Source organism: Vipera berus, assembly GCF_964194415.1.
Source record: "Vipera berus genome assembly, chromosome: 15".
NCBI classification, from domain to species: Eukaryota; Metazoa; Chordata; class Lepidosauria; order Squamata; family Viperidae; genus Vipera; species Vipera berus.
In genome coordinates, this window is record NC_138218.1 from 11,477,190 (window position 1) to 11,488,402 (window position 11,213).

The window sequence follows — 11,213 nt, forward strand, 5'->3', positions numbered from 1 at the left end:
TTTCACTGAAGTTCAGCTTTGCTAGCAATTGTCTTTTCCTGGTTCGGTTCAGATTCCCAGATCTGTTCCTAGCAAGATTTGAGCTGGAATTATTTTACATTTTTACTGAAGCTGATGCGAATTATTGGAGTGGTTCACTTGGTAACCCAGTTGTTAAATGAATCCACCTTCCCCATTGACTTTGTTTGTCAGAAGGTCAAAAAAGGGGGAGACTGCAACCATCATGAGTACATGCCAAACATCCCAATTCTGATCACGTGACCAGGAGGTCGTAGGTTTTGAAAAACAGTCACAAGCCACGTTTTTCAGTGCCCTTGTAGCTTCGAAGGGACACTCAATGAATTGTAAGTCGAGGACTACCTATGTAGGAGAAAAGCCCAGGAAATGTGCATTTTGAGGGTTCTTGAAATCACGAGCAACTTTACAACAAGTGTCTCTCTGCATGACAGGGCCTGACTACAAAGCCCAGCATGCCGAGCCAGCAAAGAATTCTGAAATGTATTTTCTCAAGTCATCTTAAAAAAACTGCTCTAAAATAAGGCATTGTCAAAAAGGCAAAGTCTTAATTCTTTTTTTTCTTGTCATATTTTAACACATCTATTAATTAACATGTCTGAACATAAGATAAGACTGCCACAAACTAAGAATTTAGATCCTTCCCCCCCCACCTTGTTATTCATTAACACATGCTGAAACATGACAAAACAACTCAAAATGACAGGAGTTGTGCACTTCACACTGAAAGATCGAGTTTATTATTTCCATTCTCTTCCAACTTCACCAGGGACTGGAAACTTGTACCAGTGTTGACGAAATGTCTTAATGTCTTCCCCAAAAACTCACACTGGTTTTTTATTTATTTATTTATTTTAAACTGGGTTTAAAGTGGAATTTAAATGTTCTGGCTTTACCCCAGAAGATAAATAACTGGTGATTGTAATCACTGCCAACTTGGAGGGAAAAAAATTGAACGCAACATTAAAACTAACCCTTTGGTGATTATAGGTAGTTCTCAACTTACAACCATTCATTTAGCGACTGCTGAAATTTGCACCAGCACTGAAAAAAAGTGACTTATGAGTGATCCTCACACTTAGGACGGTCGCAACAAAAAATCAACACAAAACCCCAGTCATGTGATCAAAATTCAGGAGCTTGGCATGTAGGCAGCTGCAGCACCCCTGACTCATTTAATGGCCATTTGCCAGTCTCTGCAGCTGGCTTCTTCCAACCTTGTAACTCACTGAACAATTGCAATAAATCACTTAAAGCCGTGGGAAAAAAAGAGGTTGTAAAATGGGGCACAGCTCATTTCTCAGCTGCCATGCTTAGCCGTGAAAATTCTGATCCCCACTGTGGTCCTAAGCTGGGGACCATCTGCACTTTTCCCTATGATGCCTTTCTGCCTGGATCCTGGATTTATTGTGAGTCGCCTAGAGTAGCCCGATGGCCAGATAGGCAGCATTTCATCATCATCATCATCATCATCATCATCATCATCATCTATGTAAAAAATATGTCGAGACTCTAGAAAGAGTACAGAGAAGAGCAACAAAGATGATTGGGGGACTGGAGGCTAAAACATATAGGGAACGGTTGCTGGAATTGGGGATGTGTAGTTTAATGAAGAGAAGGACGAGGGGGGGACATGATAGCAGTGTTCCAATATCTCAGGGGCTACCACAAAGAAGAGGGAGTCAAGCTATTCTCCAAAGCACCTGAAAGCAGGACAAGAAGCAATGGATGGAAACTAGTCAAGGAGAGAAGCAACCTGGAACTAAAGAGAAACTTCCTGGCTGTTAGAACAACTAACCAATGGAACAACCTGCCTCCAGAAGCTGTGAATGCTCCAACACTGGAAATTTCTAAGAGACTGGACAGCCGTTTGTCTGAAATGGTATAGGGTTTCCTGCCTGAACAGGGGGTTGGAGTAGATGACCTCCAAGGTCCCTTCCAACTACTACTACTACTACTTCTTCTTCTTCTTCTTCTTCTTCTTCTTCTTCTTCTTCTTATTATTATTATTATTATTATTATTATTATTATTATATTATATTACTATATTATATTATATTATATTATATTATATTATATTATATTATATTATATTATATTATATTATATTATATTATATTATATTATTATTATTATTATTATTATTATTATTATTATTATTATTATTATTATTATTATTATTATTATTACTCTGGTTGCCCTGCTCTCCATTCAGCAAAAGTTAAGAACAATTCGAACGACTTGCCTCCAGAAGTTGTGGATGCTCCGTCACTGGAGGTCTTTCAGGAGAGGCTGGACAGCCCTTTGTCTGGAATGGTTAGGGTCTCTTGCTTGGGCAGGGGGTTGGACTAGAAGGCCTCTAATGCCCCTTTCCAATTCTGCTATTCTACGATTCAGAGAAAGTCACGGTTGCTCTTGATTGCTTCTCCCACTTGGCCAACGCTTCCCTGACAACCCAGGACTCCTTGTGGCGTTTCCCTTGCAGTCAGCCAGCCAAACTCCTCCTGGGACTGTCTCCCTGGAGGAATTGCACTCTTAACTAAGATGCTCATTTGCTGGTTTGTCAATTAGCCTCCTTTGCTAGGGAAGGGGTGGGTGGGGAAGAAGGCTTTCTTTGAAGCCTCCCCATCTCTGCGTTCCTCCTCCGAAAGGCTCCTTTATTGCTGAAAGGAAGCAAACGACTATGACTTTGCTTGGCTGACCCGATAAAATTTGTGCTGAGACGGCAGTCTTGGCTTTGCTGACAGTCTCAGTTCCTTATTATGGTGGGTTTCGAGGCGGGGGGGGGGAAGAGGAGGGGAGAAATGGCTGTCTGCTTTCCTCAATTCTCAACCTTCTCCTCCCGGGTGTCTCCTGCTCTGCTATCCATAATCTCGACACCCAGATCTTCCCCTTTGCATTGTACCAGGCACGCAGGTTTGTTGTTTTTTTTTGGGGGGGGGGGAAGCATCGTTTTGCAGAGACAGGAAAGGATGGCGAAGTGCTGGCACTCCAGGGAGATGCTGGCTGGGCTCTTATGGACCGGTGGCAGAGATATATGGCCTATTGACAGAGGTGGTGGAGCCAGGGAAGGAGCTGGGCGATTTATGGCAGCCCCCCCACCCCACCTCATCCCGCTCGATCTGTTCTCCACCGCCAAGCCAGGTAGCAAGACTCTTTGACCAAAATGAATTAGGAATCAGTCTTCAAATAACGCATATAGATGTGGCTCGGTCCTCTTTGTCAAGGACGACCTCCAGCTGAACCTGTTTCTTTTTTTTAAAAAATCATCATCATTATTTAAGAAATAAAATCCTTGCCGTGGCCACCACCAGAGGTACAGAATCGTGATCACATGAAGTGCTAATGCCACTTTACAATGCCTTGGTAAGACACACACCCCCCCACTTGGATGGCTGCGTCCAGTTTGGGGTGCTACGATATAAAAAAAAAGACGTTGAGACTCTGGAAAGAGTACAGAGAAGAGCAAGCAAGATGATCAGGGGGCTGAATGAGGAACGGTTGCAGGAATTGGGTATGTCTCGTTTAATGAAAAGGAGGACTAGGGGTGACAGGATAGCTGTGTTCCAATATTTGAGGGGCTCTCATAAAGAAGAGGGGGTCAACCTGTTCTCCAAAGCAGCTGAAGGCTGCAACAGATGGAAACTAAACAAGGAGAGACGCCACCTAGAACTGTCAAGAAGGAATTTCTTGACCGTGAGAAACAAATGAACCAGCTTGCCTCCAGAAGTTGTGGGTGCTCCGTCACTGGAGGTTTTCAAAGACAGCTACATGACCAGAAGCACATAGGGTCTCCTACAGAAGCTGGACTAGAAGACCCCCACGGTCCCTCCCAATTCTGTTTGTCTGAATTCCGTATGCCCGCGAAAGTGATCTGTTTTCTGAAGGTGGTGAAGAGAAAGCTCGTGCATTATGCATTATTGTAAAAGTCTTTCCCCAGTAATCGTCTGATCAGAAATATTAGAGCAGGTGGCAGTTTGGGGACAAAGCAGAGGTCATTGCTTCATGCTAGCAGACAGCGTTGGAAGGCTTGTCACCGGGAAGAACTATGGCTTACTCCAAGCTAAGATATTAGTTGCTTGAGATTATATTGATTAGGCCTCGTTTCGGTCCCAGGATTTAGCTTGAAGGCCATTTTTCATCCAAGGAGCCCTGGAAAGGAGACACTTCGTCTTAGTTCTGTATCCGAGTTGAACTTTTGAACTACAGGTGAAGTGATTCATCTCCAAGGACCGCTCAGCTCTGCCTCCAGCTGCAGGACGTGGTCACATCCCAAAGTGTTGAAGTTAAGGGTGCCAATACGGATGGGAGAAGCCATTAGTCATCAGGTTGAATGGATTTTTTTTTCCTTGAGATGCAGGCCAGCAAAGACCAAATCACCCCCCAAATAAAATAAAATTTTAAAAAATGGCACGGACCACTTTGTTACTGTTGGGAAAACCTTGGTGGAGCTTTTGTCATCTGCCATTCTAAGAATGGATTTTTTCGAAGGCATTGGGGCTTCCTTGGAAGACATGCCTGGCAAATAATTAACGTGTCAGTGCTGGGCAGGGCACCTGTTTTCTGAACAGGCCTTGCAATGGTTTGATAGCTGGGTTCACATGCTATTCTTGAGTAGTACCCTGTGGGTACTAGCTGGGATGCACATACTCAGCCTAAGAAGAGACTGGACAGCCATTTGTCTGAAATGGTATAGTTCCCCTGCTCGAGCAGGGGGCTGGACTAGAAGACCTCCAAGGTCCCTTCCAGCTATTCTATTCTATTCTATTCTATTCTATTCTATTCTATTCTATTCTATTCTATTCTATTCTATTCTATTCTATTCTATTCCTATTCCTATTCCTATTCCTATTCCTATTCCTATTCCTATTCCTATTCCTATTCCTATTCCTAACAGTGAGGACAATCAACCAGTGCAACGACTTGCCTCCAGAAGCTGTGAATGCTCCATCACTGGAGGTTTTTAAGAAGAGACTGGACAGCCATTTGTCTGAAATGGTATAGGTTTTCCTGCTTGAACAGGGGTTGGACTAGAAGACCTCCAAGGTCCCCTCCAACACTATTATTCTCTATTCTGTAAACCCACCACCACCTTGCCTGAGATGCAGACAGAAGACCTCCTGAGGACCATTTGCTCCGTGTTTCTGGGACCAGGTGTGTGTTTGTGTGTATTTGTAGACGTTCTCTAGCACACACACCCAAGCCAGCAGCCCTTTCTCTGTGCACCAGTTGTAGGAGTTACTGGGCCCTCGATGTCTCTCTCTCTGTGTGTGCATGCATGGAAGAGTGAGCGAAAGGGAAAGGAGAAAAAATGAATTTTCTGGACACCCCAGTGGTGGTGGGGATTGATCGGCTGCAGTTTAGCGAGCAGCCGGCTTCGTTCCCCACTCGCTGCCTTACAATTATCGGAAAAAAACCTGTTTGGCTGCTGTGCTGAAATTACTTATTGATCTTTTGTCTGGGTGACGAGGCGCCACTGCCTCTATGCTCTCTTGCCGGGGAGTCTCTGGGCTGCTCGGCCTCTTTCCGAAGAAAGCCTCCCCCCCCAAACCCTCAGGTGCCCACCTGCCTCCCTGGCTCCCCTCTCTGTTGCCACGGGGGGGGGGGGATTCAGAAGGGAGAGCTCTGCCGGTTCCTCTCAGCTCCCCCCAAAAGCCCGGAAGCAATCCTATCTATCTATCTATCTATCTATCTATCTATCTATCTATCTATCTATCTATCATCTATCTATCTATCATCTGTTTATCAATAGGATAGATAGATAGATAGATAGATAGATAGATAGATAGATAGATAGATAGATAGATGATAGATAGATTTTCTCCACAACAACAACCCTGTGAGCAGGGTTGCATTGAGACTGAGAGACTGGCCCAAAGTCCCCCAGCCAGCTTTTGTACCTAAGATAGAACTAGAACTCACATTCTCCTGGTTTCTAGCCTGGTCAACCAAACTGGCTCTCCAAATCCCAAACAACAGATCAAAATCTCTGAGTTTCTCTGTCTCATCTTGCAGAAAATAAATATAGGTGGGATTAGTTCTTTCTCACACATCCTTCAGTTTGAGGGTAATGTAATCTCTTCTCCAAGTCTTAACGGTTTTCTCTCTCTCTCTTTCCTTCTTTCCTCCCTCCCTTCCTATCTCTCATTCCTACAACCTTCCTTCCTTCCTTCCTTCCTTCCTTCCTTCCTTCCTTCCTTCCTTCCTTCCTTTCTTCCTTCCTTCCTTCCTTCCTTCCTTTCAGCTCTAACTCTCTCCCCATTGGTTTTCCCTCACCCACGAGCATCTTATATTTTGCCATTCCCAAGTGTGCATTGTTTGATATGGCTGGATCTGCCTTGATGGGGATTTTCGTTCTTTGGGAATCGGGCTATTGGGAATTTGGGGGGCGTCTGGAGGTACCTCTGATTCCTTTTTGAGAGACAGGCATCTTTCGTTCGGGTTTCAGGGGCTGTTGTCTGGTGCCGTTTCCCAGCCTGCAGTCCCCACTTCACACTCCTGGGTTACGTGGTGACATTTCTTTGCAAGATGGCCGGCATCCCTAATTAAAAGCCAAACGGGTTCATCACGGTAAGGCTGGCTGAAGATGGATTTCAAAAATAAGAAAATACAGTAGTCCTTGACTTACGACTATAAGGAAGCCTGTAATTTCAGTTGTAAGTTACTGCAACATAACAACTGAACAATAAATTAAGTCCCCCAGAGGCACCACCGACACAAGGACATGCCAGGTTAAGCCTAGTTAGTACTAACAAGTTATGAAAAGGCAGAATGTAACCACCCAACTGTATCATATGAACGAGATGATTGTGTTAGCTTCCAGCCGAGGAAAAGTTCTCTTCTTGATTTTTTACAAAAATTTACCAGAATAACATAATTAGAAGGGATCTTGGAGGTCATCTAGTCCAACCCCCTGCTCAGGTAGGAGACCCTATACCCTTGCTTGTCCGATCTCTTCTTAAAAACCTCCAGTGTTGCAGCATCCACCACTTCTGGAGGCAAGGAGTTCCACGGGTTAATTGTTCTCACTATTAGGAAATTTCTCCTCAATTCTAGGTTGCTTCTCTCCTTGGTTAGTTTCCCTCCATTAAGTGAATCATTGCAGTTGTTAAGTTAGTAACAGGGGGGTGAAGTGGATCTGGCTTCCCCATTGACTTTGCTTGCCAGAAGTTCACAAAAGGGGATCACGTGACCCGGGCACACGGCAACCGTCATAAACACGAGTCAGTTGCCAAGCGTCTGAATCTTGAATGTGTGACTTTGGGGCTGCTACAACGGTAGTGTGAAAAACTGCACGGGGGGGAAAAAAGAATCCCGGTGCAAAATATATGTACAAAAGTGGGGGTTTTTTGCAATGTGTCTGTGTGTTTTTGTTTTTAATAAAAAAAATCAACGCTCAAGAGATGCTCGAGTCACCAAGCATCTTTGAAGATGCAGATGACGGATATATAAAGATTTTGTGTGTGTGTGTTGCTTTTTATTTTATTTTGTTTAATTAACTCTCAAGAGATCCAGTTCTCCAGCAGCTGAAGACGCTGAAAAGATGGGGGTGAACTCGAAAGAGCTTTCCCCGAAGGCACTGGGTGCCCTCCAAATTATCTCTGGCCCACGTGACGCTCAGCGCTACCCCAAACAGGCCTTCGCTGAACCAGTTTCTTATCTTCTAACAAAGGAGGCTGGGCTTAGATATTCGCCTCCCAATTCTGAATGGCCGTTCTGAACTTCTGAAGCTGGTTTTGGGGGGCGGGGGGGGGGGGAGAAGGGGAGCTTCAGGGAAAAGGGCCCCTGCATTTTGCCCCGGGGTTATTCAGTCAGCTGTTTTGTAAAAAGAAACCTCTGGATCTTCACCATTGCAGTAGGGAACCCTTCAGGGCCAGCTCTGATTCACAGCTAGTTTCGACAAGGAAAAGGAGGAGATTTTTTGGGGGGGGGGGGAAATAGAAGTGAGGCAGAGAGGAAGCAGAGAAGGGAAGCGGTCTCCATCTTCCTGACCCTTCTGCCCGGCTAGAGGGGCAGAAAGCTTATGCAGGCAGTTCCTGACTTACGGCAACAGCGGGGAGCAGAGTTTCCATGGCAAAGGAAGGCAGTGGCTGTGAGTGTCTTTTTTGCCAGAGTTATTCAGGAACCTCTGCAGTTGTTAAGTGGCTGTCCATGGTGCGGGGAAGGACTGGGTGAGATCCTGAGGACATTAACAATGACATCCTTGTGTGTGAGAGAGAGATCACCCCAGCTTCTACCAGTCTACTGGGGGGCCACTGGAAGGGACTGGGATGTTCACTTGCAGTGCTGGGTTAGGGGAAGAATCCAACATTTTCCCCAATTATTTTAAAAAATCTTTGTTACAGAGCCATAACACCTTTTTATTCAAGTGATGTTTTTAAGGGACTTAAAAAAAATGAAAATTTGGAGCTGGAAAAGTGTTTTAACATTAATTAAAAGATTGGTTAACACATGCATGTTTGCACAAACTCATGCACGGCTGGTAAAATGGGGCGCACAGGTTGGCTAGGCGGTGGCTGCATCTGGTTGCTTTTTTTCCTCCCTGCCCACAGTCTACATTTTCCCAGCTTTGCCCCCAAGCAAGTACAGGTAGTCCTCGGCTTATGACACAACATTTCTATTGCTAAACAAGACTGCTGTTAAGTGAGTTTTGGCCCATTTTACCACCTCTCTTGCCACAGTTGTTACGTGAATCCCTGCAGTTGTTAAGTTGGATCAAATGTAGTGGTGGGGGGAGTGTTCTTGCTACACCCAAGATTTGTGGGTCCCTCAGTCTGAAAAAGTCCCCAGCTCATGGGGGTCTTCCCTTCCCTTTTCAAGCAAATGTGACCTCTTTATTGCTGAGTGCTTGGATCCAAAACTCAGCCACAAGGAAAATGTGTTGTGTGGCTGTGAACTTCCCCAAATGGACTTCTTCTTGCCCAATTGAGAGTTAAATCTGGAGGCTTTTACACACACACACACACACACCAGCTTGAAACTGGCCCAAGAGGGAGCAGGGGAGAAAGAAAGGGGGCAGGGGAGGAAACCCCCCCCATGCCCCCATCAATCCCCAAAGGAAAAATGTCAGGGAGATCGAGAAAGAAGCAGGAAACAGAGAAGATAAATGCGGGCAAAGAACTTGAATGTGCCAAAGAAGAAGGAGGAACTGACCACAGGGGTATGTGTGGAATTCAGCTGCAGAAAGAGAAGGCCGCTGCTGCTCTGGTTTTTGTGCACCTCATTCCAGACACTGTCTAGACTCCAGCAATTATTGTCAGCAGCTCCAAACACCCAGAGTCTGCCTGCCATTTCGGCTGAAAAGGCCTTTAAGAAAGAGAAGAAAAGAAAAGAAAAGAAAAAAGAAAAGGGGATGAGGAGAAGGAAGGAAGAGAGAGAGAGAGAGAGAGAAATGGACAGCCATTTGATCAGGATGACCTGCTTGAGCAGAGGGTTGGACCAGAAGATGTCCAAGATCCCCTCCATGTTCTAAAAATTCAAGGCAGGAGAGAGTCCACCATAGTCTGGGACAATGTCCAGCACCAGGGCAATCAGGAAATCCAGGCACTTCAAATAAGTATAAATGTTTATTGCAAGCTTATCCTCTCTAGAAGAACCTCAACTACTAACGGTCAAAGCAAATTGGTGGTAGATAAGAGTCAATGAGAGACTCATGACGCATTTGACACCCCCCCCTCTCCAGCTCAGCCTGATCATCTCCTCCATCTGATTTAAGACAATATTCTCAAGCTTCAGCCAAACCTTCTCAGCTAACCTTCATTCCTGTGAGATTTGGGTCCCCTACCTTGTTGAGTAAATAATATCCTGATATAAAATTTACCGGAAACCAATTTCATTCCATGATCAACCACTTTAGAGCTTCAACAATCCTCACCAAATTAGCATTTAAGTTTCAACAAGCCGATCAACAAGCCCAAGAAACTTCCAGATCCAAGTTTTGATGGAGAAGCTTTGCATTCACGCTCAGTCTAATCTACAGTCAAGGCACAAGAGCAATTTAATGTTCAGAAAGCTTTGGATTTTTTATTTTTATTTTTGCTAAGCATCTCATATTTTATGCACCACCTACTGGATTTTTCTTGTTTTGCATCCTGATGAAACAAGAACAAAAATAATAGGTCACAGAGAGTTGAGCTTGGGGGAAAAAAAATAACTGATTGAAATTTAGGAGAACTTACTGAGGGAGGAGAAATTAAATGGGACATTTCCATTTATTAGGATTGGGAACCTGAAAGACAATTTTCTCTGAATATCATCGACTATAATTGCCGAAGACTTTGATGTCACTGTTCAAACAAGCTGTCCAAAGATATTAGGGGTAGAAGGGCAGGAAGAGCTGGGGCAGGCGTTGAGCACATCATCATCTTAGCATCGTTACATTGCCACAAATGATCCAAATCCAACTGCTCACAAACATTGTTGACCCTTATCTGGTGCCAATTTAGAGCTAAAACTTAGAATAATAGGATTGGAAGGGGTCTTTTAGTCCACGCAGGAGGCCCTATACCGTTCCAGACAAATCTTTTCTTGAAAAACCTCCAGTGATGGAGAACCCACAAATTCTGGAGGTTACCTGCCCCTGCCCTAGACTAAACATACCCAATTCCTGCAACCGTCTTTCGTATGTTTTAGCCTCCAGCCCCCCAATCATCTTTGTTGCTCTTCTCTGCCCTCTTTCCAGAGTCTCAGCATCTTTTCTGTATCATGGTGACCTAAACAGATGTAGCCCTAAACAGACCCAGTCATGCCCAGGGATCTTTGCCCATCGGCTCTGGAAGCATCTAATTACACTCTAGTCCTCCAAGCAAAAGAGATGGAGAGACAGAACATACGTCCTTGACTTGGCCAACTAAGACACGCCTCCCTAGCAAGGATTGGCTGGGGCGGCCAAGCTCGGGCTATTCCCCGCCCCTTTTTGCAACTTCTGAAGCCTTCCAGAAATTAGCCCTGGGATTTTTGCTTGCTTTGAGTGCAAATAAATAACCCTGTCTCTTGACTTCATTTCACTTCTCAGAGAGAGGGAGAAAGCAAATTAACCCAAAGCCCCCAACCACTTTCAGAGAAAAACCAAAAATAAAAAATCTGGAAATTCACACAGCCCCCTTTGATAATTTTCCTCTTTCACTGCCCTTCTCATTTCGACTTTAGAATTGTGTTGAACTCTACAGATCCACCTTGGATTATTACAGATTTACGTG

The 11,213-nt window shown here is 44.6% G+C and overlaps 1 protein-coding gene across 1 annotated transcript in view; it reads right to left on the minus strand.

Annotated features, from left to right (window-relative positions):
* The window catches only part of NTMT1 (N-terminal Xaa-Pro-Lys N-methyltransferase 1), a 19,888-nt gene extending 13,450 nt beyond the window's left edge, over positions 1 to 6,438 (minus strand). The window contains exon 1 of the mRNA XM_081339955.1: positions 6,418 to 6,438. The gene's annotated coding sequence lies outside the window, so the exon portion shown is untranslated. The remainder of the gene's footprint in view (positions 1 to 6,417) is intronic.
* Between the last annotated feature and the right edge of the window lie 4,775 nt (positions 6,439 to 11,213).